The sequence below is a fragment of the Panthera onca genome, chromosome X, assembly GCF_046562875.1.
Source record: "Panthera onca isolate mPanOnc1 chromosome X, mPanOnc1 haplotype 2, whole genome shotgun sequence".
In the NCBI taxonomy this organism is placed as follows: Eukaryota; Metazoa; Chordata; class Mammalia; order Carnivora; family Felidae; genus Panthera; species Panthera onca.
This window is the reverse complement of record NC_138357.1, coordinates 120,419,575-120,444,899: the sequence shown is the minus strand read 5'-3', so window position 1 is coordinate 120,444,899 and position 25,325 is coordinate 120,419,575. Positions and strand designations below refer to the sequence as shown.

The following is a 25,325-nucleotide window of genomic DNA, read 5'->3' as shown; positions in this document are numbered from 1 at the left end:
TCACTGACGTGATGACAGATTTTAAGCAATCATGAAGCCAAAGGGCAAATAGACATCCCTCACTATAGTAGGTGTATAGAAACTGGGGAGATTTTTCTTTTTTCTCTAATGGACATCAGCCAACTCAAGTCATACCCATCCAGCATTCAATTTTCACATGCTACCCATAACCACTTCAGTCTCTTTCAGCAAAATGAGTGTGTTCAAGGATTTCGACTTCATTTTTCAGTAGTTAATGTACACGATTTGGGTTTCAAAATCTACCTCCAGGTTGGATGAACCTATTTGTTTGCGGGGGTGGGGGGAGTTATTTCCCAGAGAGGGTTGACAATAAATGATAATCTTTCTATAACTTGAAATGTTATTTTCTTAAGGTACTGTCTTCTTATAGGGATTTCCTCTTACTGTTTTACAAAAGAAGTGCCTAACTCACATGATCTGGTCAAACTTTTGACTATCGCGCTCTATGATATCCAGGAAATTGGCCCGTATTGCTCCTTTCTGGTACTGGCCATAGGCAGGAATCTCTCCAGATCCATTTCCCTCATTTGGACAATTATGAAAATACTTGCAGTCTATCTACTTAAGAGACTTCTTTCTCAGTCTCTGTGGAACCCAGTGTGAAGTCCTTTCATCTCCTTGGGAGGAAAAAGGGAGGAAAAGAAGTACAACGTGTTATGATTAGTTCTTTTATTCTTTTCAGCGGTGTTAGTTGAAAGAGGAAACGAAACGAAACACAGGAAATTGAGGTGAAACTTCACATGTACACACACACTCTGTGAACTGACCTTGCATGCTGAGGCCCAGAGTGAAACGCCATTGAAAGAATTGGTCATGAGGCATGGGGCAGAAGAAAATCTTGGTCTGTTTTGTGTTTGCATGCAATAAGGTAAAGACATTTTTCCCAGGTGAAAGCTTGGAGGTTAGGATGTTTGATGTTTCTCATCACGGGTGATATTCAGCATTTTAATGGCATTTATAGTATACACGCATAGAAATCGGGGGAAACACCATATCACCAAACCAGGGGGTGTGTATGGAAACACAGTCCTGGTTTCCTTGGGGTATTGGTTTTCATTCTTGAGTCTAGAGCTGTAAAGTGTCTGAAATGTTACTCTCAAGCTACCACATCAGCCTGTCACTGTCATATGTGTATGTGTTTATACACACCACACATACATACCACAGACCTCTGGATCAGATGTAGACTGTTTGCTCACATAGACACTTTTCCCAGAGCCCCAATTCTTCCAGGGCAATTCAGTGAAAGCCAGGTGTATGTAGCTGTGTATAGAAGCTTTCCACCACAGCAGAAGAACTCCAGAATTGTGACACCCAGAGCTTATTACATAGGACCTACTAACACATCTGTCCTTCTTCCCTCTAGAGAGAGAGGATTTCATTGCTCGGAAATGTAGCCAGATCCTCTCTGGGAGAGGAGGCAAAGATCTCCACATCAGTACTCTGGAATGTCGACCCAGGGTCTACATAAGACCGTGTCATTATGGACTCCTGGATCCCTGGGGCTGCTCTACAGTTAGTCTTTAACCCAGGGGCCAGTACTGTTTTCTTAGGAAGCCTTGACCATGCCAAAACATGAAAATATTCATGGCGCATTTGTTTTGGATACATGTTAACTGCTCACTGGAAACCCCGGGAAACTTGACTTCCCATTAATGCTGATGCCCTTAAATGCTTTCCAGATTGGAATAAATGTTCTGATGTAAACATTTACACAACCTGAGTTTAATTGGATAATTTTTGAAATCTGAATGGCTCAGATTTCTGTTTTATGGTAAAATAATAACAAAAGATAAAACACGCGTTGATCGAGTTTGTTCCATCCGGCAAAAAATTTTTCAGCCATGTGTCATTGTGTGAAGGCACTATTTAATTTTAAGTGCTAATGCTGCACTTAATGATAACTGCATTGATTTCCCCAAAAACGAGCTTTGTCCAGAACCTGCGATTTCACAATTTAATATTTAATTTTAGTAAGCAGGTACTTAGTGAGTTTAATAAGTGCATTTTATACTCCACAAGCCATAATACTGGAATCAAGAAGCAGGATCAAGGCAGGTTAAGGCACATGACTTTTATTTTTAATGTTTATTTATTTATTTATTTTGAGAGAGCGAGTGAGTGAGTGGGAGAAGGGCAGAAAGAGAAGGCGAGAGAGAATCCCAAGCAGGCTTAATGCTCAGTAAGCCCTGTGTGGGGCTATATCCCACGAAGGTGAGACCATGACGTAAGCCAAAATCAAGAGTCAGACATTCCTTTGACTGACCCACTCAGGCACCCCAAGGCACATGGCTCTTATTAAGGCCCGTATTAAACTGAAAGGATTATACCATTTTCCAATATAAGGAAGCAGGGCTCCTTATAGAAGTGGCTGATTTGGGGATCCAAAGAGGGAAAATACAGGATAAACCTACAACATCTTGTTGCACTGGAAAGATTGGAAGTGTTTTTTTAAAAAATAAATGAAGGGGTGCCTGGGGGCTCAGTCTTTTAAGCCTCTGACTCTTCATTTCCTCAGGTCATATTCTCCCAGTTCAAGAGGTCAAGCCCCACGTTTGGCTCTGTGCTGACTGCATGGAACCTGCTTGGGATTCTCTTTCTCTCCCCCTCTCTCTGCCCCTTCCCTGCTCGCGTGTGCACGCGTGTTCTCTCTCTCTCCCTCTCTCTCAAAATAAATAAACTTAAAAACATAATTTTTAAAAAATGAAGATAAATCCAAGGGACACAGAAGCTGACCTTAAAGTGTGCCCAAGGGCCAAACCTGGAAAATTTGAGCAAGAAAATAATAGTGTAGTATTACATTGTAACCAAATACAAACAATAAATAGATGCGACTCCATCCTGATATAAATGAATACTTTAATAAACAATGACAAAGGAGACAAATATTCCTTACCAAAGAATTCCAAATAATTTACATAAATATTTCCTCCAGGAGGTGGAGTTTAGCCACCACCGCCCGCCCACCCCCGTCCTTGATTTGTAAGCTGCACTTTGTGAGTTACTGCCAAAAAGCAGAATATGTAGATGAATAAACAAACAAACCTTTACAGTGGAGAGAGTTGGCAAGCACTACCTTGGCCAGGTGATCAAGGTTAATATCAGCAGTGATAAGTCATGTTGAGAGCATGTACTGTTGACATAATGTAATAAGAAAGGCATATCACCATAGCGATATTCTTTCCAAAAATCCATAACCCAGTCTAATCGTGAAAAAAATGTCACACCAACCCAATTTTTGAGACATTCTATCAAATCCCCGACCAGTACTCCTCAAAACTGTCAAGGTCATGAAAAATAAGGAAAGACTGAGAAACTGTCAGACCAGAGGAGACTAAAGAGATGTGACAACAGAATGTCATGTGGCACCCCACAATGCATCCTGGAACAGGAAAAGAACATTAATGGGAAAACCTTAGAAATCCAAATAGAGCCTGGAGTTTAGTTCATAGTAACATACCAATGTGGGTTTCTTCGTGTTGCCAATGGGCGAAATGGTGAGGGATTAACTGGAACTATCTTCATGACTTTACGACAAATCTAGAATCTTTCCAAAATACGAAGTGGGTTAACATGATGGAGTGAAGCTTTAGCCCCTTAACCAGAAACCCAATCTTCTGGATCACTTCAGTCATTCCAGAGGCAAGGCATTTTGTAATCCGGAGACAAGGATGATGTTGGGTGAATTGGGGGAGTGGCCAGGAAACAGTGCTGAGTAGAGAGGTCATCAAAGAGTAAGAGACCCGGAGCACCTACAAGGCAGGGACTGAAAATTGTCTTCTCTGGCGTGACCCAGCGTCCTACACAGAGTGTCAGGTAGCTATAGAATCAAAATACAATTCAGTATGGGATCATGTGAATACAATGGGGCCTTGAAAACTCGGGGAAATGCAGTGCCACAAGAGATTTGTAATGGGCTTCTCGTGCTCTAACACATTGGTCGTATTGGTCGTATTTGAGCCTTTGCTTGACCTGGTCTGCTGTAATCCCCTGGGAGCCCTAGGGAAGACTCCTGTTTTTCAAAGGATTTTGTGATTATGTTCATCAGGCCAGAAATGAAATGAAGGAAAGATGCCTTTCCCCCCTGGAATTTCAAGACAATAAAAACAGCAGCTGTGAGATGAACCGTCTTAAATGTATAAAAGTTGAAGGAGTAAAAATGAATAAGAAATTATCTAAAGTCTTTAATTCACCTTCCTCTTGAGGTGGGAGGGTGGGATTTTTCACATAGCAGGTCGTGTTAATAACTGCTCACTGTTCTTTGGATTTAGGAATTGAGTCTTGGGGCACACGTCTGTTTGAGGAGTATTTGGGAATCATTTAGGAAATAACAGAAACTGCCTTTTTCCCAAGTTCACACACCGAACTGGCCCTCGCACGTATCTCTTGGTGATGAGAAAGCCACCTTTCTTTTCGAATGTGCAGTACCTCATTCTTATCTTGGTTATAACCCAAAGTTCAGTGATAACAAATAGGAAGTAATGCTGATTTCCTTCATTCTATTTCAGTATACTTTCCCCACCAAGATAGGTAAGCCGTTACACATTTTCCTCTTTGTCCTAGATTTAAAAGGAAACATTTTTTTCTTCACTAAATCCTCCTCCCTCAGCCTATTCTGCCTCGCACAGCCACAGTCGGAACTGCTGGTGATTTCCATTGTCAGAGTTATAATAAATAACTGTCTTCTTACTGCTCTGGGTTACTGAGGAAGGTGGGCTTCTGGTTCCTGGGGCTTCAAGGTCAAAGATTTGTACAACAGTTCTTTTCCAGCAGCCCTCCACTGCTGGCTGTCCTAGGGCCATTTGAAGTTAAGATAGGCTTTTATTGGAAGTGAAATGTCTGTATCTCTTTGTGATGTTTCCATGACATAGAATTTCTAAGAAAACAGAACCTAAAAACCCTTGCTCCCTCTAACTATTCATTCATGCATGTTTGGACTCATCCATTCCTTAAACACGCGGTGGCTACTGTGTGGTAGGATTTAAAAATGAATATGAAGCAAGGGGCTCTACACTAAATAGTTGACTATTTCATGGAGGGAATCAATATACTATAAGAAGATAATCACCTTAGAGTGTAGCCAGGGCTGAACTAGAGAAAATGACCAGAATTGGAGATGGTTTGAGTAGATGAGATGATGCTCACATGATGAGCAGAAATTCACTCTCCATAGTTAAGCCAAGGACTTTGTGCAAAGAGGGAATAGCATGGGCTGTCAGGCTCATGACAGGGCTTTGGTGTTCCCCATGCTGGGATCAGTGTCCCTGGATCTTAGTGAGTCACCGTGCCAGATTGTCGTGGAACAGACAGGTTGAGGCAGGTTCTGAAGAGCCTAGCTCACTATCCAGAAGACACTGGACTTTTCCTCTCCGGCTTGTGAACCAATCGAGGTTTTTGCGGTATCGTCGGCCTCAGTGTATAATAATGTCTTCATATCTGGGACTGTTTTAAGAACGACCAATTATGTGTATTTAAAGCATTACCCACAATTTTAGAAAGATCCTCTGAAAAATAAGTCTACTGATGACAGCCACAAAATGGAGAGGCCTCTTTGCTGCCCTCCAGAGTCAGCCAGGGCTCAGTGCTTTTGAAAACGTAAGTCGAATCTGCACACACACTTCATTTCGGTGAGCGAGAAAATATTGGCATTAGGAAAAGTTTCAGATAACCAGATCAATGTATAGCAGCTTGAAACACGTTATTGGTAATTGCTTTGCATTTCCAAGTCTTTTAACTTTTAGTTTTATAGTTCATCTGGTTTTCCTGCACAGTTTATTCACCTAAGAGTCCTTCTTCATATACCTTAAGCTGGCAATAAGTATTGCACTTAACAGTAACTTTCAAAATTTAAATAGATTAAGATCAAATACCAAAACCAATGTAAAAGGGAACTGGGAAAATATTTACAATACATATGATCAATTAAAGGCTAAATTAGTACACCTTGAAGAATTTTCCATAGACCTCTCTCCTCCTTTTTAAAAGCTACAGAGAATTCCATTGGATGTGAATTTTGGTATGTCATTAAAATGGCCATTGGAAGGTACACTAGAAAGGCTTAATGCCGATATCTCCTGGGCATTGGGCTGGGGTCTGGAGAACCAGGGCAAGGTCCATATTTTCCATTTTACAATTTCAGAGTTATCTGGTCTACAAAAATCACATCTAAATTTCAAATACCAAAGAAGTTCCTCGAAAGTGAAGTTTCAGGATATGTGCAGCGAACATTTAGGTGAACTAAATTGTGGTAAAGAAAACTATTGATACTAATGCAAGCTTGTGGGCAAATGCTTTCAAGCTGGCTTTCATGAGACTCGGAGTTTCAAATTTCTCTCTTGATTTGAAGCATTAAGCATATAAGAAGATACTTAAAATATAAGGGTAATTAAATATTACGATATTTCTTCTCTATGCCTCGGGTTATCAATAAGCAGAATGGGAATGACCGTATTCACCTACATCAATGAGAGACCAGCATTTTTTATGTATTATTTAAGGTTTTAGAAGTTCAGATTGAGACTTGAAAAATAGGAGTTTGAAAGAACATATTCCTAATTTTCTGTCTGCTGCTGTTAGGTTTTACTCCGTTTCTATTGGTAAAATAACATTTAATTCTGATATTTCTCTTGGTCTAGTGACATAGGAATGTAGATTAGAAACACGATATATGTCAATGGGAAGAAATGAGCACTAGTAAATGAGACATTAGTTTTGATGCTTCACTCAGGAAGTAAATGCCTTAAGTCCAAAATGAATAGAACATATTCATGTAGCTGCAGCAGTATCTGGAACGGCATTAGATATATTAGTAGTTATGTAATAATTACCTATTAAAAGATCATTTTCAGAACAAGGTAAAATCATGACTCTTGTACGGATATAAAATTAACCCCTGTAAAGGATTTTATTTAACTCATTAATTAAGAAGGTGCTGTGATGTCACAAGTACTCCAAAGGAGAATCCAAGAAACAGATACGCGTACAGATCGGGAATATTGAAAGAAATATGCAAATAGAGGCGAAGTCCGCTTACACTGTCGTGAAGGCAGTCAGTAGAACGGCCCTGACCTTGCAGGAGTTATAAAACAGCTCCCATAGAATCCGGTAACCAGGATCGGTGTGTTCCAGGCAGTTTTTCCCACTGAAGCACAGGCTCCCCCTGTCGATCCTGATGGAATTTTCTATTGATCTAGAAGTGTGAACACGTGTGCACTGAGGCCCTCTCCTAAAGAACACTGCATTTTCCTGGTTCAGAGAAGAAGACCCAAGAAAGACGAGCGGAGGCTGTAGTGACTCCGCTCAGTGCCAGCGGGATGGCGAAACCTATCTGTCACCCGAGCTGGGGTCCAGCCCTCGCTGCCGGGATTCATGTATTATTGCCTAGAGATGACTGAGGATCGGAGGGCAGTTAATGTGACAACTATATGGGCTGTTCTCCCAAGAAATGAGAGAGGTCAAACCCATTTCTTGAATGCCTGCTCTGTGCCCAGCCCCTCCTTGGCATTTTATAATCCTAGGCTCATTTAAACTTCACCGTGATCCTCAGCTAAGAAAACAAAGACGTAAAAACAAAGTCAGTTTCACTACCCAACAGGGGGAATCTGACAAGCTGACCCCCAAATCCCTGGTCTTTCTCCACTTACAGCAATACTACTCCAATCATTATGTGACTGAATGAATCTGGAAAAAGAGAAATGAAAATAGATCAATTTTTACCGGCTTGGGAGGGGAGAATATTTGAGGAGGGAACAAAATTAGGTAAAATTTGTCAAGGTTTACAGCATCACCTGTACTGCCTAAACCCCAGTCACTGCCATTTATGAAGCACCTGTTGTGTGTTAGGCGCTGTCCACTAATTTACCTGATTTGAATCGTCCTGACAACCCGGTGACGTATTATCCCCATTTTACAGATGAGAAACCAAGGTGCGGAAATGTTCAGGAAACGTCCCACAGGCGGTCAGTGGGGTTGCAATCTAGGTTTGGCCGATTTCAAAGCTGGTTGCTTTTGTCCGGGGCCGTCCCCTTCCTAGCCTATCTCCGGGTGCCATGCCATACCCCCAGATGGCTAAATGCTCTGCAACAGCCTGCAATGTGGCCTTGGCCTTGAGAGGCTCCACTGGCCCAACAGGCCTCTCCCTAAGTGCTTGCGGGGCCTTCAGAGTACTTTCCCTCCTGCCCTGCAAGCCCACTCAGCAGAAGCCCCTGGGCCCCCCAGCGCCTCTACTGCCCTCATGGGGACTGCTCTTCGCAGCTGTTTCTCCAAGGCTGTCTCCCAAAAAACCCAAACAACAACGACAACAAAAAAAACCCCGCCGTGAATGGACGCACAGAAGTTCCTGCCCCTTTGCTGGGGAGGGTAGCTACCTCAGTCTTGGAGACATACTCTGCTTCCCCCCTGGAGAGGCAAGGAGGGCCATAGTGGAGGGCCATCACTTCTAGTGATCATTCCAAAGAATCCCCTGCCTACTAATTGGCATAAATAATGTCTCTCCCTTCCCCACGCCCTTTGCTTTCCTCATCTAAATCCAACAAGTCCCCTGTAGTGCTGTGCTCTGGCTCCCCCTCTGAGCTGCCTCATACTAAGATCCGGAGTCTCACAAAGAGCTCACGTGTGGAACGCGATATGCACTGAGTACCTTCAAATCGCTTCCGTTACCCTCCGTTCCAGTGTTTGCCTTATACTCTTAATTTAGACTCCTCGGCTGTTTAACTTTAAAAGATCGAATAGCCCTTTATGGTTGTTTGTACATTGTTATCCCTTTTGAGTACTTGTAAATTTCCCAAGCGTTGCCTGGAGGTAAAGCCACTGGCAGGAGGTAGCCCAGGGCATCTCCTGGTAAATCGGGAGCCTTTCGGGCCTTGCCTTCGGGCAGCATCCAGAAGATGCCTGGGAGACGGGGAGAACTCCACACTCTTAGCTTGAGGACTAAACGTGTATCTACCTTCAGCTTTTCCCCGCAACACCCACAGTACAAAACACAGAAGTACTGTCATCGCAGTAAGTAAAAATAAATGTCATTTTTGTTTGAAATGTCTCTAAGTTACTTGCATCCAAATCCAAACTTTGAGGTCAAGATTCTCTCCCCGATCGTTAAGCCTGACCTTCATTTATTGAACTATTGCGCTCCCTTCTCCCACAATGAATAATTCACTCTTCAGCCAAGCATGTCTGTGAATTAATTAAATGAAAACTACACAAATGATCATAAGAAAACCCTTACTAAGTTGCATATAAAATATATTTATGCTGTTTACAGATAGACGTTGCTATGGGAACAATTTGTTTTGTTTTTTTTAATGTTTTATTTATTTTTGAGGGCGAGAGAGACAGAGGGCAAGCAGGGGAGGGGAAGAGACAGAGGGAGACACAGAATCCAAAGCAGGCTCCAGGCTCCGAGCTGTCAGCACAGAGCCCGATGCGAGGCTTGAACCCACAAACCGAGAGATCATGACCTGAGCCGAAGTCGGACACTTAACCCACTGAGCCACCCAGGTGCCCGGGAACAATTTGTTATCTAATTTTTGACTATTTGGCACACGAATTGAAGTATGGGCAGTGTGCAGTTTCTTTCAAGTATGCATTTATATGACATCGAACATGGCAATGGCTTAATGACAACTAGACTGGGGTGGGTTTTTCCCTCTCCTTTCCTGCTTGTTTCCCCTTCCTTGCACGATCCATTTCAGGCTTTATATCTTGATGAACTATGTTTTAGTGGTTCAAGACTACAGCTCACAACAGTAATTCTGTCTCATAATTGATAAATGTTCATTCTGCTTTGTAATTGGAAGTAATCAGGCCATGTCCTGGCTTTTCTGGAGCACTCCACGAGAGGCCCATGACCTACTCTTTCCTACCCTTCCAGGCAAGCATCTGTCCTCAACTTGTCACCATCTGAATGACTGTGTCTACATTTACATGATATGATATATGTTCTCAAATCTGAAGGACTTTGTAAAGGGGTTGCCTAATTATTATTGTTCACTTGATTGAAAATTTCCCAGCTCTAAAGCTATGGTCTGTCAATGACGATGTCACCAAAACTTTAATCTGCTTCAACTAGGGTCATGTTGTGTGGTCAGTAGTGAACATTTGTATACCATAATAGCGATTTTATTTCTGTTTCTCGTAAAGGTGATATTTTCTAAATTGAAGAAAACAGCCACAAAAAAAATAGTAAGATTCATGAGCTTTTTGCTTCATATATATAAAATTCTGAAAAACACCTTGCCTTGTCTTCAAAAGACAGATATTCCAGGTGTTCCTAAGGGACTCCTGGTGACAGGGCTCCCTAAAGAACGTAATCACTGTTCCCAAAATGCCATACCTTATACACTGCTTTTTGAGGTTCTCAGTTTGTTCTAGACTTTAAAAACCTCTGATGGCTCCATGGGCGCCCGGGTGGCTCAGTCGGTTGAGCGTCCGACTTCAGCTCAGGTTGTGATCTCACCGTTCATGGGTTCGAGCCCCGTGTGAGGCTCTGAGCTGTCAGCACAGCTGGAACCTGCTTCTTATTCTGTGTCTCCCTCTCTCTCTGCCCCTCCCCTGCTCACACTCTGTCTCTCTCTCTCTCTCTCTCTCTCTCTCAAAAAACTAAATAAACATTATAGAAAAATTGAAAGAACAACAAACAAAAAACATCTGGTGATTCCTGCAACAGCAAACCCCGTTTACTCTTTTTCAAACTTAGATTCACACACTGCCTCCCCAATAACTCTTAGACCCTGTGTTCAAGTGATATGTTAAAGTGAGCTCACAATGCACTCCGCCATTTTCAAATCTTATAAACATTCTAAGCCGATCGTATTAGGGTTCTAAAAACTCCTTCAAAGATACGATCGGAGGAGAAGTGAGGAAGGTCCCGTTGAAGAAAGAATAAATGCCACTTTCAGAAAAAAGACGGGCCCTTGTTCTAAGATGAAAATGAAAGCCAAAGTCATTCCTTGTAGCCAAGAGTCACAATTGCGGTGCTATTGACGACTGAGGCCCTGGGCTTCTTCGTCCTGGGGGCCTGGGCTGCAGGGCGTGGAACAGCATTCCTGGGCTCTACCACTAGAGGCCAGTAGCACGTCCCAACCCCAGCCCGGGCAGCCAGAATGGTCTCCAGACACTGCCAAGGGTACCCAAATGTACCGCGGTGCGTAACATTGCCCCCCGTGGGAACAACTGCCTAAGAGCCTCCCCACAGTGGATAGCCAACAGATCATTTTCTATGTGAACTAACCACAGTTGTTGAAAATCTGACCTGCTCCCTCCCAGCAAAGTCGAATATTTAAGGTAGGACCGCAGAAAACATTTGAAGTTAGTTGCTTAATATAATTGAGAGGCGAGGCCAGGAAATCTCCAAAGGGGACATTGATGGAGTACTTTGGTTTTGTACCTTTAAAGCATAATGTTGCTCTACCTGTTTTGCTTATTAAAAGGGGCTTCAAGGGAAACCTGTTTTTATTTGTAGCTCACTGGTTCAACGAACGCCACTTAAAACACTTCCACTTCAACAAAATCTCAGCGGACAACGAAGGGTAAAAAGTCAGCCAGCCCTATGGAGAGGGCATGGTAGAGAAAAGAAGGTAGAACAGCCCCCAGAGACTTCCTGAGAGACCAGACCCCCCAAAACACTTCCTGTTACTCCCAGCTTTAAAGGCAAAATTCGGTGTCTCCTGACTGGCTCGGTCAGTGGAGTGTGCGACTCTTGATCTTGGGGTCCCGGTTCGAACTCCTCTTTGGGTAGAGAGATTACTTTTAGAAAAAAAGACTAAATGCAGTTACAGTCATAACATGGAATCCTAGAACGAAACTTTGCTTTTTTAAAAAAAATTGTTTTAATGTTTTATTTCTTTAATTTGATAGAGAGAGGGGGAGAGAGAGAGAGAGAGTGCGAGAGCATGAGCAGGGGAGGGGCAGAGAGAGAAGGAATCCCAAGCAGGCTCCAAGCTGCCCGCACAGATCCTGACAGGAGGCTTGAACTCAAAAACGGTGAGATCATGACCTGAGCGGAAAACAAGAGTCAGACGCTTAACCGACCGAGCCCCCCGGGTGCCCCAAAACTTTGCTTGTTAACACAGCTGTTCTCTGACTTCAGCCTCAGCACATATTCTGTGCAGCCCATAGGTTTGTCCTTTCTCGGGGGTCCATATCTCCCTGGTGAGAACCACTAGATCAGCTGTTCTCTGAGTGTGAGCTGAGGACCCCAGGGAGTTTGGAAGACCCATCAGGGGGTCCAGGATATTGAAACTATTTGCGTAATAACGCTGAGGTTTTAGTTGCCCTTTTTCCTCTCAGTCTGTCACAAGCACACAGTGACATTTTCTGCAAGTGCGATCTCACAAGAGATGGAATACAGAAGCCGAGACGAGCAACCAGCTGTCTTGTGTTAATCCAGGCATTAAAGAGATTTGTGAAAGTGGAAATCAATCCTACCCTCCTCACTAATTTGTCTTGTTTGCGACAATGGTTATATTTTATAAATGTGTGGCTTGTGTTAAAATCTATGGCTTTATTTTTTTTTTTAAAGGGCAAAGTGATGTTTATTTATTTTTGAGAGAGAGAGAGAGACAGAGCATGAGCAGAGGAGGGGCAGAGAGAGAGGGAGACACAGAATCCGAAACAGGCTTCAGGCTCGGAGCTGTCAGCACAGAGCCCAACGTGGGGCTTGAACCCAAGAACCATGAGATCATGACCTGAGCTGAAGTCAGACGCTTAACCGACTGAGCCACCCAGACGCCCCTAAATGGCTTTATTATTGTTCTTATATATTAATAAGCATTTTAGAAAATTTTCTCAGCTTCTGTTTCCAACATGGTAAAGCTCAATAAATACAACGCATATACGTGAAAGCTCTTTGAAGTCCCCAGCAATTCATAAGCAGATACAAGGGGGTCCTGAGTCCAGGGACCTCAGTCCTCGAGTCTCAAGAGAATGAGAATATTCTGTTGGGTGTATGTGGACAGCGAAAGATCAGACTCAAAGGAACCTGCAGCGTGGCGGGGGGTGGGGGGGAACATTTTAAATCCACACTGAAAGGGAGTTAGAAGTCTCAGGGCTGGGATTCATTAACATCTTCAACCCAATAAAATGCCCCATTAAAAATGAGGTTTCTCTTCTGACACTCTCCTATCTCCTGAGGGTACTCATTAAACAGGAAAATCAATAAAGGGACTCTCCTTCCTGACAGCTTTTGTATCGTCTTCACCTTCTACTTACTCATAAAGAGAAGCTCTGATTTCACAAGAGGGACTGCGGGTCCCTGGGCTGTCTGGTTGTCCCCTCCACCCGATCCATCGTTCCCTGCTGGAAATGACAGATCAAGGCAGCCCCTCAAGTGATGCCGTTCATGGAGAACTAATTAATGTGTATGATTATTCGAAGTTGGGTTGATGGGGGGGGCACCCGGAAAGCCCGCTTATGGCTAGCTCATCAGGATTTGCTGTCTTGCCATGAATATGGCAGGTTCATCACCCTTATGTTCCCCGTTTGTTAAGTAGGTTACAAAAGCATCCAGAAAACTTCATTTCGTGATGGGCTAAAAAGGAAGCTGTGAATTGATTTTTAAAGCCCGATCTTTTCAAGACTATATCTTACCTCACTTGTGACCCTCTCTGTTACTCAGGCCTGATAAAGTCGAGGCCCACGTGGATGAGCTTAAACCCCTTACCTGGGAACACACAGCAGGTCAGTTACAGTCTTAGCATCAAGCTGTTTTAGTGTTTCAAGAAACCTTTTAGCACTGAACCCAAGTGCTTCTTAAATTGCCCTTCGAAGATCTGTTCACAGCTAGTAACCCGTTCCCCCAGAAAGATGCATTTGGTAGGTAGCATAATGGCCCTCCAAAGAGTTTCATGCCCTCATCCCCCAGAATCTGTAAATACGTTATATAACACGGCCGGGAGGAAATCTTGGTTGCTTGTGAAATCAAGGTGTCCCATCAGCGGACCTTAAAGCAGGGAGATCGGCCTGGATCATTCCGGTTCACAAGACCCATTGCATGTGCGAGAGGGAAGCAGAAAGGTGTCAGAGTGATGCAACGTGAAACAGTTGGGAAACTGATGATGATGAAATGTGAACCGATTGTTCGCCATTGGTGACTTTGAAAATCAAAGGAGGCCGCAAGCCAAGGAATACCGGTGGCCTCTAGAATCTTGAAAAGACCAGGAAACCAATTTCCCCCTGGAGCCTCTCCATAGGGTACAGTCCAGCAGACACATTGATTTTAGCTCAGTGAGACCTATTTCAGACTTCTGAACTCCAGAAGTATTTGCAGCTAAGTTCAGAGTCCAAGTGGGTTGGTTCTATGTGCTTCTCATAAAAAGAAGGGCTTTCACTTCATGTTGGATGGATTTCTTTGTGTATATATATAATGAAAGCAAACTCGGGAAAAGAGGTTCATTTCAGACTTCTTTGTAATTAATCATGCTGAGGTTGGGGGGAGGAACAGTACCAGAGATTCCCGCTCTGCTCAGAGGCCACATCAATGCAGACACTGAGATATGTCTGGGCCTGCAAGGACACTGGAGGCGGTCCATCTGTCCAGGGGCATTTTCCTTTTTATCGTAGTGCATTCTCGGCCGCTTAAGGCCTCCAGGCGACGTTCGTGAAAGTGGAAACCTGTCAGTCCCTTCCTTCCTTCCTTCCCGGCAGCACCCTCAGGCACTCTTGTGGGAATCCGAGGGGGCAAAACAAATCCGTTGTCAAGGTTGCAGGAGGCAGGCGGAGTCCTGAGTCCTGGCGCAACGAAGTCCTTGGAGGGCACCTTCTCCGTGGTGTCCCGGGTGCTGTAGGGAGCTCTTCCCCACCCAACCCTATGGCAGCCCACTGCTACCCGGGTCGTGTTTCAAATCTGAACAATCTTGTTTGCGAACTGAAGAGGAAAGGAGGATCATTTAATTTGAAGGATCCTTCACTGTTGAGCCACTTTCTGTCTGTCGGAAGAAAATAGGTAGGGGTCGGCATTCCCTCTGAGGCCAGTTGGATGTGCTGTGTCTTTCCTCTGGGCTGGCCAGAGGTCTTTGAGAGACAGAGATGCCTGAATCTCATGAGGGCTGTCCCTGGAAGCCCCTTTGATTCTTGTTAGATTGTGAATCCAGGGACCTGTCTTAAGACACCTACTGAATTCTAAGCCCCTTAAGGAAAAAAATCATGTCTTCTCATTATCCTTCGATCCCTGCAGAAGCCGAAGCCTCATGCCTAGGGGAGAGATGACATTGTGTTAGGTACTCTGCGTTTCTACAATAAATCCCCCCAAATCAACCTGCTCCTGGAGAGGGCTGCATCTCCGTAGAAGAGAGGAGACCCTTATGCAGACCGCTGTCACGTGAGCCAAGTAAGAGCAGTGCAGTTGGAGAAGTAGAAAGGAAGCCAGGAGAGGAGGGGGGCCGGCGGGCTGCGCGATGGAGAGGCGTTATTTGCAGAGTGAGCCTTTGGAAGCTTTGGGGGAAGAGGCTCTGAGTTGGGTGTTGCTGCCTGCACGATTTTATCTCACACAAGGATGGCGGTTGAGACATTCCACAATCGGAGGGCTCTGTGGGCATAGAGGTGAGAGACCGTGGGGAGCCTGAAGCCATCACATTTGGCCAAAGTTGAGGTACCTGCGTGGGAGACGGGGACAGAGTTCCTAGGAACCCAATAGAACCTAAGAGGGCGGCTTGGATTGGGGCGCGGGCTGCGCACACTTGAGTGTTGCTGATGAGATGCGACGCACTGAGTTCTGCCCAGAACTAGCCTTGTGCGGTTTTTCTCCACTGTGGGAAGTGGTAATCACGTCCCACACGTAGGTTGGAGCATACGTAGCTTTTAAGGCGATCATCGTATTAAACTCACAGATTCACACAGAACACCCAAATGATATAAAGACAGTTATAGATATAAAATCTATGTCTATCTATATAGCTATGTTATAATTGTCTATAGCTAATATGTATTCTGAGATCCATATGTGTGCGTGTGCTGATGTCCGTGTTTCTCAATTTTTTTTCATTATTTCCTCCCAAGTAAAAGAAGCTTTCTTTAACGTTTTTTTCCCCCCTAATTGCCCCTCCATTTAATTTTGATAACACAGGTACTTCTACTGTATACAAGTTTATATATTGCATGTATATCTGTTCTCTCTATATAAGAAGATTAAGATTTTTTTTGCCTCTCAAGAACCAATTTCCACCCTCTTAGGAGCGGTATCACCCCTACTGAGAACACATAATATATATGTCCATGTATCTAAGTAGTCATTTGTGTGTTACCTCATTGCACAAAAGAGTTAGGATGCCAAATCAAATGTTACTTATTCATTCACAATAGAAAGTGTTACTTTCCAAAGGAATGAATACTCCCACCTTCCAACCACCTACCAGGAAAATGGAAGTAGTCGATGGAGGGGGAAAAAAAAGACCGCTTAAAGACCATTGAGTTAAAGAAGGTAATGTGGATAGTCATGGAGAGTAATTCTTCCAAGGTATAGAAATACCTGATGAACTATTCCTCTCTCTTAGCATGCAAAATCTTACTTTAGTGAAAAAAGACATCTATCTGCGATGAAAGAAAAGATGTGGAAAGTAGGAGATAAAATATCTTTGGAAAATAAAATGAAACCTCAGTCCATGAGAAAGCAAGACATTGGAGTAGGTGACAAGTTCAAGTTGCAGATTTATTTTAAAAATAATGGGGCTCCGGGGTGGCTCAGTCAGGTAAGCATCTGACTTCGGCCCAGGTCATGATCTCACGGTTTGTGGGTTTGAACCCTGCATTAGGCTCTGTGCTGACAGCTCGGAGCCTGGAGCCTGCTTCGGATTCTGTGTCTCCCTCTCTCTCTGACTCTTCTCTGCTCTCTCTCTCTCTCTCTCTCTCAAAAATAAAAAATAAACATTAAAAAATAAAAATAAAATGGGCTTCTCTTTCCAGTATGGCCAAAGAAATTCCTCCTAGACTTATTTTCCTCTATACCGTAACTATTAATTCTAGACACGATAAGAAAAAAATTTAAACACCTACCACAGGCACTGGAAAATGAACAGAAGTAAGAAGATCCTGGAGGGGTGTTGACACTTTGAAGAAAGGAATGGCAAGGGATGTTTGCCAGTTTTTATGGCTTTTCATCTAAGGGCACGTTACAGTTGGCCCCATGTCAAGTGGCTAAAATTCCAGTTGGAAAAAAAACAAAACAAAACTCCTTCATTCTCTCGATAAACCCTGCCCAGATCTCTAGTAGATTCCTCAACCACACACTAGAAGCAGTCTAGCCAAGGTTAAGAGAACCAAACTGAAATTTGAGCTGATGCCTAAGTGATAGAGTATGCAGTTTGAGCCTAACCAAGATAATTGATTGAAATAAATGCTTTTTAGAGAAATACAACAGAACACAGACACCGCAATATAATATCACAATGTCCAGGATATACTCTGAAATTACTTGACGTATAATCAATAGAGACCAGTATTGGTGATGACTATGAGCATAACCGTGCTCAGTGACCTCAAAGAAAATAGATGTATGGTAAATGAAAAGCTAGTAACTCTCAGGAGAGTGCTAGAATTCATTAAAAATAATGGAAGTTATACAATTGAAAAATGTGGTATCTGAAAAGTAAGTATGGCACAATGACTTTAAGGTTTTTTTAAAGGTTTATTTATTTTTGAGAGAGAGATAGTGTTGAACAGGAGAGGGCAGAGAGAGGGGCACAGAATCCAAAGCAGGCTCCAGGCTCTGAGCCGTCAGCACAGAGCCCAATGCGGGGCTCAAACTCACGAACCATGAGATTATGACCTGAGCCGAAGTCGGATGCTCAACCGACTGAGCCACCCAGGCATCCCAACTTTAAGATTTATATAAAAATCTACACTAGTGCCACATTAATTGTCAAGAACTCTTGCTTTAAGTAACAGCCAAAGATCATTTGTAACCTGCTTAATAATTTTAAGTAAATATACTATGCCAGTGTGGTAGCTAAAGTTTTAAGAAAAGATTAAAGGGTCTTATACACTCTTTTATTGTTTACTAAGTTATTTGTTAAATCTCTTATTTTTTATAGAGTACAGTAACAAATTTCATCCGGTGTATGTCCGAGTTATTATAGCTTTTGAGCAGGATAAAAATTGGCATAATGTAACTGTATCTGTGAATTCTTATTGTCCTAAAATGGATTATTTTCTTGCTGTCTTTCATTTGTGTAGATGATGTCTTGTTGTAATGACTTTTTATTAAAGCCAATAACCCGATGACATTGACTAAAGAGAAATATATGAATTCTCCTTCACCTCTGGAGATGGGATATTTGCTTCTTGTCCTTTTGGCTGAGATCAAGTATAGAGATGGGACACTTGAAAGGAGTTTGGTTATCGACTCCGGGTATCTGGATCTAATTTGCTTGAGAGGAGACTTTGTTTCCTAGTTTCTGTTGCCAGCAGAGACACTGATTAGCCCAGCTCATCTCTTAGTGCTGGGCCAAATCACAGGACCAGTGGTCAGCCTATGAATTGGATTCCCTTGCGTTAGGTGTCTATCCCTATCCAATGAGATGTGGCCCTCATTGGCAGTGGGCCGTAAGGCAGTGATCTCGCCAATTGTCATGGACCTTTTTGCAAGATTAAGAGTTCAGTGCAGAACCCAAAATGAAAAGTGGACTTGACAATAGTTCATTTTCTGTCGGAGTTTGTCACGTAAGTGGGCATTGAGAATGTTCTCTTGGCATTTATTCCAGAAATATTTATTGAGCACCTACCATGTCCTAGAAACTGTAACAAATGCTATAGCTCTTGACATTGAACCTGTGGCCCTTGCCGTCCAGTATCTCATAGTCTTGTAGGAGACAATGACAGTAGAGCAAGAAGGTCAGCTCCGTGTCATCCAAAGTTTATAGAAAGTAAACTCGGGCTCGAACAGGAGCCCCCAAAAGAGGGAAGTCCCCTAATTTAGCCTGGGGTACAGGGAGCCAAACAAGGTTTCTTGGTTTTGTTTTGCCTTTTTTTTTTTTAGGTTTATTTATTTATTTTGAGAGAGATCCAGAGAGTGGGAGCACAGGAGGGGCAGGGAGAGAGATTTCCAAGAAGGCTCTGCCATGTCAGTGCTCAAACCCAAGAAACTGAGATCATGACCTGAGCCGAAACCAAGAGTTGGACCCTTAACTGACTGAGCCATCCAGGCGCCCCCCAAAGATTTCTTAACAAAAGTGGTAACTGGACTGAGAGCTGAGAGAGCAGGAAGTGTTAGGCGAATAGATGAGGGGTGGGAACAGTATTCTATAGGAAGGGAAACATGAGGAAAGCAGGGAGCAGGCAGGCCTTCGAGCTCCCGGGCCTGTAACAGTGCCCCCAGTGCCGCGTGTGATGTCGAGGACCTGGTGAATGTATGAGGGAGTGAGGCTCCTAACCCAGCCCTGTGTGGTGGGCCAGCCCTCCCTGATTCCCAGTAGAGTGCTCTATAGCCCACCCCCCTCAGCCCATCACCTGCCTGGGATTCTTCAAACATGCCTGGTACCTTCCAGCTGTTTCGTTTGCATTTCCCTCTGCCAGATGTGCCCTTCCCTCAGGAATCCACCCGACTCCCTCCCTCAGCGCCTTCACATTCTTGCTGGAAGTCCATCATTTCAAGGAGGCCTTTCTTGCCTCCCCCTCCCACCCTGCCTCCTGACCCTTGTTAAAATCCACTTCCTGTCATTTTTCTCCACACCGCTTCTTAGCCCCTCCCATTATGTGTTGTCGATTTCCGTATTTTATTGTCCGTCTCACTAAAATGTGAGCTCCCCTGTTGTTTGTTACCTGCTCTCCCTACAGTTCTTAGAGCAAGGCTTGGCATGTAGTAGGTTAATAAAAATATTCATGAAATGCGTGAATGAGTGAAAGACCTTTTTCTACCTCCTTGCCCAATATGCCATCATCGTGAATTAACTACCATAATTTCACTGTACGCCCCTGACTCCGAAACTCAGATGTTAAAGTAGATCCCGGAGGATACGTTGGTTTCGTTTCGAGACAGAGAATAGAAATGATCGAATTGGATTGGTTTGCCCTGATAAGTTAATAATAATTGCCCGATGAAAACTTGTCCGCTCCCCACCTGCATGAAATGAAGTACGTGTCTCACGTCCGACGATGCAACACTCCAGGACGTGGCCCTCGTCTCGGGTTGCATCTTTAGAGGTAAAACCTGAGACGAGGATTTCCGGCGAGGTGAGTTATTGGAAAGTTTTCCAGGAGAATCCCGCCGTGGGAGTCAGGAAGCGTAGAGGAATACAGGTCATGGGCCACCGCCAGCATCTATGCCCTTGTAGCCTTCTTACTACTCTCTGGTCGCCCCGATCCCTCCCTACTCCGGGCGTCCCCTCCTGCCATGCTTACTCATCCCGTAAGTCTGATTTCCTCTGCTACCTTCTCAGTCAGGCTTTTCCTGGGCCCCAGAACCTCATGGCGCTTTCGTTGTTGCAAACCCTCGTCACATGCTCGACCCTGGGATCTGCCCTTACCCGTGTCACAAAATGGCTATTTGTCTCTGCACAAGTCACTGTGTCCAGATACCCATCTGTCAAGGGTTTGCAGTCTGACCACTCAAATCCCTTCGAGGGCAAAAAATTCTCTGATGCTGTGACTTAGCCATATTCCTGTGTATTAAAATCATGAACGTATGCGTCGGCGTTCGCCAGACTGCAAACTTCTAAGAATAGGAATAGTTTGCTTTCGGAGCTACACCTGTGTCTTCTGAAAATCGGAAATATTAATCAATTCCTGGGCTTCACAACCTAGGAATAATGTATGCATAGGGCCGGGTGCATACAACTCTCTTGAAATAGATGGTCAATATATTGATATACCTTTGGGCTTCATGAAGAGCCTGTTACACTGTCTTGTGCGTTAGAGGCATTCGAGAAATATTTGCTGCATTATGGAAAGAGAAACTGAAAGCTGACGCGACAGAGTAACAAAGCCAGGCCCCCTCCCACTGCATGCTGTGACCTTCCCTACTCTTCCTTGTTGTTAGAGCCGGGAGTTGATTAAATACTGGACGGGGAGCTTTGGGCAGATATTAAAAGAACTAAAAACCCACATGGAAGCTATCCCAAATCACTTTGAACCTCTGCCCAACTGCTGGTTCCAGAACAGTCGACTTTCAGTCTTAATCGCTCTCAAAGTTTATCCTTTGCTTTTATTAAAAACAGGAAGTAGGGATCTAACGCCAAAGAGATCATATCCTGTGGTTCCTCAAAAAAAAGTGACCTCTGTGGTGTCTGATGTTTGTATCTTGGTCTCTCTTTGCATGCTGTTCGTATTTTCTGCAGAGTTTAACATTCATCAGCGCCGGCCGCCCACTGAAAGGTTTGATCTGAATCAGTGGCCTCTCTTCTTGAATCTAGCTATTGACATTACCGAGCAGAGAATGCAGACATTAAGCTTTAGCGGCCGCTGTCCGCTCATTGATACACAGGAAGTATGAGGACCAAAAGGTAATTCTGCAGGAAGAAGTCTCCTGCCCAGAATCACAGACGCAATGTATCAGACTGAGAACCTGCCCAAACAGTACCGAGAAACCTTCCAGTACCGGGTAGGATTCATTGCGTCTTTTCTTTCAGATTGTTCCTTCTTGAATACCCTACCCACCTCCTACTCTCCCCATCCCCTTCCTTAGAAAAGAGCATGTGAATAATGTTTCAGGAAACCAAGTACTTGGACTTTGCACAAGAACATTCGTTTCTTTTTAATATTATCCTTCCTCCTAGGGAGTGCCCCAGGGGAGCGTGAAGGGGAACAAGGGAAGTGGAGGGAGCAAATTAGCCCCTCAAAATGAAGTACTTTAGTGCATTTTCTTGCTGTGGTAAAACACCCATAGCCTAAAATTTACCAGTAGTGACATTTGTACATTCAGAACAGCTGTGATTCTGTGCCCTGTTCCACAGTGTGAGTCTTTTCCCCACGCCACCGAGCAATTCTCTGACACCTGCTGGGTGTCCTCAACTCAGTTCTGTCTGGAGGTGTCCTCAGATTCCATTGTTTAAGGGCTCAGTTTCACCAGACGGTCCTGACTGTCCTCTCGCCTTTAGGGGCCAGTCGCTGTGCCGGCTGTCCCCTGCGCTTCTGACCAACCTATATGCAACGTCCCCTCCTTGGGTTCGATTAATTTGCTAAAGCGGCTCACAGAACCCGGAGAAACATTGTACTTCCTGGATCACCGGATTATTAGAAAAGAATGTCACTCAAGAACAGCCAGGTGGAAGAGATACAGAGTAAGGTCTGGGGAGAGGGCGTCAAGTTTCCATGATCTCTCTGTCTCTGCTCTAGGTGGCTTCCTTCATTTGACAGAATGTTTTCGAGGTCTGTCCATGTTGTAGCATCGACCAGGACCTCACTGGTTTTTCGGGCTGAATAATACTCTATTATATATGTATGTATGCGTGTGTATGTGTTCATATGTCTATATATATGGATAGTAGCACTGTGTACGATAAGGAGCAGGTGTTACCAGCCCAAATTTCCATTAATAGATAAATGATTATATCATAAATAGCAATGCTGTAAACACTTTATGTGCAATTTTTTTGTTTGAGCACTCATTTTCAGTTCGTTTTGGTACCACCTAGGAGTGGAGTTGCTGAGTCATATGTAAACTCTGTGTTTAACTTACTGAGGAACTGCAACTTTCGAGGCCATTCTGGCTTGGTGTATAGAATTCTTATGTCTTTAATTTGATTTCGGTGGTAGGTGAAGGACAGTAATTAAGAGAATTGTTAACTGAAATGACGAAGGCGTCTTCATGAATCGCAACCTGTCAGAGCCCGGGATTTCCTGCCTTTGGGTATAAAATAAGAAACGAGCCAGTGCCATCTCACACACCCTAGTCTGTTATGGATCTGGCTTTCTCTCTCCACTAAAAGTAATCCAGAGGGTTCTCCATGATGGAGAGAAGTCAATATATTTCCAATTCAGTGTACTTATTTTGTGAGGAAACCCTGCATCCGACAACTATGTCAGTTTGCTTAGAACATTCAGTTGCTTACCAGTATATTTCATTTAAGTTTATTTATTTATTTTGATCGAGAGAGAGAATGTGCACGCACAGAAGAGGGGCAGAGAGAGAGATCATGACCTGAGCTAAAATCATCCAACTGAGCCACCCAGACGCCCCACTTACCAGTGTACTTCAAATGCATCTTCTTTTCAAATATGCTTCAGCTTGTTTCAAATATGTGTGCATGTATATGTATATATGTATATATGTATACATATATTATTTTTGATGGAGAACTGTCAACATTTATAAAAAGTACTCTGGCTCCAATTCTCTTATGTTTTCTCTAAGAATTTGGGAGGATAATTATTTATCGTCAGCTTTTACTGGATAAAGGGTTTTCCCTAGTCAATATTATCCAAATATTTGGTCGAAAACACATTGAAATACTTTAGACTATTTACTGAGTGTGTTGGATTATTTTCATAATGTAGACCTAGACATTTTAGAACCACTAATATTTGATAGGTTTGAATGTTAGAATCTTTGAGATAATTTAACCCCATGTGTTTTAAATTAAGCCAATGGCCAACATGACTTTTTCCTTTAGGCCAAAAGCAAGTGTTTCATTTGAAGCTTTTATTGTCTAATGATAATATTCGTGAAAGCGGCAACGCACTTACCTTTCCAGACATCAAACCACTCACTGTTCATTCAGCTGCTTCTTAACAAATTTGCAGAATTCAAGGAAAAAGCTGTGGGGAGAGAAACTTACAGGTGTGAACAGTTTCAGATTGTAACATATCTGAAATTGAATAGTAAAAGTGATACATTCTGTTTCGCAATAATCGTCACACACAGGAAACGTTTATCTTTTTATGCAACCTAGGTACAATAAAAAGTGTTAGGGATTTTATTATTATCATCTACAAACCCCTAAATTTGATGTGAGCAGGGAACAAGTGTTGAAACTCTTTGTCGCCATAACCTCCATTTTCATACACTGTTATCATTAAACACTTTCAGAGACAGGCCTATGAAAAGTGAATTGTGGCCTTTCCATGCTTAATTTGTTTCTTAATTGTGCATGATTTTATAATGCCCATAAAATAATATTTATAGGCATAACATTTCAAAGGCAGCACTTTTCCTAAAAGGAGAGTTAGATTTATTTCCAGATGTTTCTACCAAACATTTTCTTTTTTCTTTCCCTCACCCTACACTCCAATTTCATGGTTGTGATTAACAGGGCAGAGCTCCATAGCAAAAATTCATCAGCTGATTCCTTCCACCTACAGAATCCACATTTTTCAGGGCTCAATTTGAGACATAATGAAAGTCTACTTTGCATAATTATCATGTGAGACGATCTATAATTAAATGATGAAGTGTGGTTCTGCTCCCGTGTATAGACAAGGCTGTATGTGAACTAAAATCACAAAATTTTATTTCTTTGCTTTAACTTTCCTTTGGTGTTGGGAAGGGGGGGGTGTAATATAAATAAGCAATTCATTTCTAACACAGTTTAAGTTCCCATGGGAGCCTTTTTCTTTTTTTAAATTTTCATGAGAGAAGGCAATTCCTTGAATTGATGAATCACTGGAAACTTGAATATGATTGCCTCTTCAATGTTAATAGATATCACTCTCAAACTTTAGAAAGTGCTTATCATCAGCAGTGCATTTTGAGTTTTGCCTTAAAAATATTTTTCTTTTTTCTTTCTTTTTTTTTTTTTTAAGAGAGAGAGCATGAGCACGCACCAGCAGGGAAGAGGGGCAGAGAGAGAGAGAGAGAGAGAGAGAGAGAGAGAGAGAGAATTTTAAGCAGGCCCTATGCTCAATACAGAGCCCAATGATGATCCCACAGCCCTGGGATCATGACCTGAGCCAAAATCAAGAGTCAAGTCGTGTGTTCAACCTACTGAGCCACCCAGGCGCCCTGCCTTAAACATATTTTTAAAAGATTTTATGATGGCTTTTGAAATACCTATACAAAAGGACCTGTTATTCATCATGCAATTCTACAGCCTGAAGTGAACCTTACAAAAGTTTCTAACCCTGATTCATCGTCTTGCTTTATAGTCTTTCTGTTTCTTCTAACTAGATAAAGCAAAGCTGGCTATGCCAAGTTCAAAATTAAAACAAGGGCTCTAAAATTTCATGTGGGGAGTTACATCTCTGGAATTCTTTGTGAAACATCATAAAATATTATTGACTTAAACTGAGTGTGCCTGAATTGATAAGTTTGGCTGTTACATCTGCATTTTCCAAGTATGCCTTGCACACCGACTGTATCCCGTACGTTGTGGCAGACGGGGACTGAAATTACAGAGACGTCATGCAACTTTCAAGGAGTTTATTTATTTTTTAAGATTTTATTT

The 25,325-nt window shown here is 43.0% G+C and overlaps 1 protein-coding gene across 6 annotated transcripts in view; it reads left to right on the top strand.

The window, feature by feature from the left end:
* Window positions 1-25,325, top strand: part of FRMPD4 (FERM and PDZ domain containing 4) — a 683,266-nt gene that overhangs the window by 548,592 nt on the left and 109,349 nt on the right. The window contains exon 1 of one of the 6 annotated variants that reach the window (XM_081793717.1): window positions 21,242-21,544. The exons of the other annotated variants lie outside the window; for them this stretch is intronic. The gene's annotated coding sequence lies outside the window, so the exon portion shown is untranslated. Of the gene's footprint in view, window positions 1-21,241; window positions 21,545-25,325 lie in introns of those variants that run through there. 6 annotated transcript variants of the gene reach the window in all.